The sequence below is a fragment of the Arachis ipaensis genome, chromosome B09, assembly GCF_000816755.2.
Source record: "Arachis ipaensis cultivar K30076 chromosome B09, Araip1.1, whole genome shotgun sequence".
Classification (NCBI taxonomy): Eukaryota; Viridiplantae; Streptophyta; class Magnoliopsida; order Fabales; family Fabaceae; genus Arachis; species Arachis ipaensis.
Window position 1 is genome coordinate 111,115,646 of NC_029793.2, and position 1,821 is coordinate 111,117,466.

The 1,821-nt window shown below is 41.3% G+C and overlaps 1 long non-coding RNA gene across 1 annotated transcript in view; it reads right to left on the reverse strand.

Annotated features, from left to right (window-relative positions):
- The window catches only part of LOC107616860, a 5,590-nt gene continuing 4,287 nt past the window's right edge, over positions 519-1,821 (reverse strand). The window contains exon 4 of the long non-coding RNA XR_001614672.2: positions 519-583. This is a non-coding gene — a long non-coding RNA (uncharacterized LOC107616860). The remainder of the gene's footprint in view (positions 584-1,821) is intronic.

A 1,821-nucleotide genomic window follows, 5' to 3' on the forward strand; every position in this document is an offset into this window, starting at 1 on the left:
TCTGTGTTGGGGAGGGAGGGCTTAGGGTTCGGGGGGTGGTTTGCCATGTCACTAAAATACGGTGGCCATGTCAGCATTGTGTTTGCCGGAGATTTGCTCCGACGAGCACGAGGACACGCTTGGCAAATTTTTAAAACATTCAGGTACCATTTTGTCAATAACAATAGTCAGGTACCAAAATGTTAGCGTTCGAATCTTTCGGGTGTAACACCCTAACTACCAAAGCTCACGCTTCCGGCTGCGCGACTCTGATAGCTCGGACATTACGACGACACTTATACTATTTAATACTAAAATATGAGCCTGCTTAAAACTTTAAACTGTAATACCGCTCCCAAAAATACTTTCGTTCGATAACGTACATCCATAAATACCATACAACTTACAACAACTCATAAAGAATACATCCATATATATACATAAATATATATAAATAACTTTACAAGCACTAACCAATACAATTCCTATCCCTCTTACAGAATATATCAAGATAATGGCGAGGGTTCAATAAACCATAACTAAAACAAGACAGAGCATCTCAACAACAACTAAATAAACTCTTCGTGACTTCTGTGCCCATATCCTGAAAGGGAAAAAATGTAAGGGGGTGAGAACATCATCCTCGAAAGGGTTCTCAGTAGAGGGTTTTTGGGAATTACTGTAATAGGATACGTGAAGATAAACCATACCAGTGATTAATAACCGTCTTATGCCTCTTTTCAAAAACAACGGTTTTCAATAAAAGTAAAGTCGGAAATCTTTTCTGAAAGAGGAACCGTTCAATTCTCAAAAGCCTTTCAAAACGGTTTATCTATACTGAACCAAAATAGCCTTTCATATTTTAATCCGAACCAGAAACACAAAACCGAAATCAACCATCGGTTCATCTCATTCCAACCACGGCCCTAGGCCCAAACAATCCAACCATCAACCAATCACCACAGTCCAATAGAGTCCCAGTAGCAAACACAAATAGGAAGATGCAAGCACAAACAAACAGTTATTGCAAGTAGGACAATTAGCAATTAATCACATAGGCAAACCAAGTATAATATGCACACCCAAACAATGTCACATAGATGCATATGATGCATGCCTGTCCCTAGTGGCTGATGATATCATCTGTCGGTTATAGAGCCAACCCGACACGTCCTGGTAGCTAACCATGGACAGAAACACCCATCACGGAGCAAGTAGGTTTGAGCTACAACCCCATTGCTACTACCCGCTCAACCCAGAGCCAGTGGAATAACCACTACTGCGGCTACTACCCAGGCAGATGTTTAAAAGCTCAACCTGGAGCGAGTAGAATCACCACTACTACCGCTACTACCCAGGCGTCACAGTCTCTGACCTGGAGCAAGTGGGACGAACCACAACCCTTGCTACTACCCAGGTATCTCAAGCATATATTCATTCAGTCCCAGCCATGGATCAACATCCATCTCTGCTATCCGGCTTAAATTCGTAATTCATAGTCAGCCATACGGCTCATAATTCATTCGGCAATCAGCTGTAAATCAATATCATACACAGCCATTCCAGCTCACGGTTCAATCCGAAACCAGCCAATATTCATAATCGTACACAGCCATTCCGGCCCATAACAAAACAGCACTTCCACCATTCAACATCATCAAATTCATAAAACCGGCATTTAAGCCATAAATCACTTTTCTCAAGCCATTTCACTTTGAAATCAAACTTCAACTCTTTTTCAGCCTTGGCTTTAAAGATCTCATTTCTCAAATCATCTCAGGCTCATAAGCCAAATTTACTCAAAGTGTGTTTCCTTTTTAAAACAAAGCCACTCTCGGCATT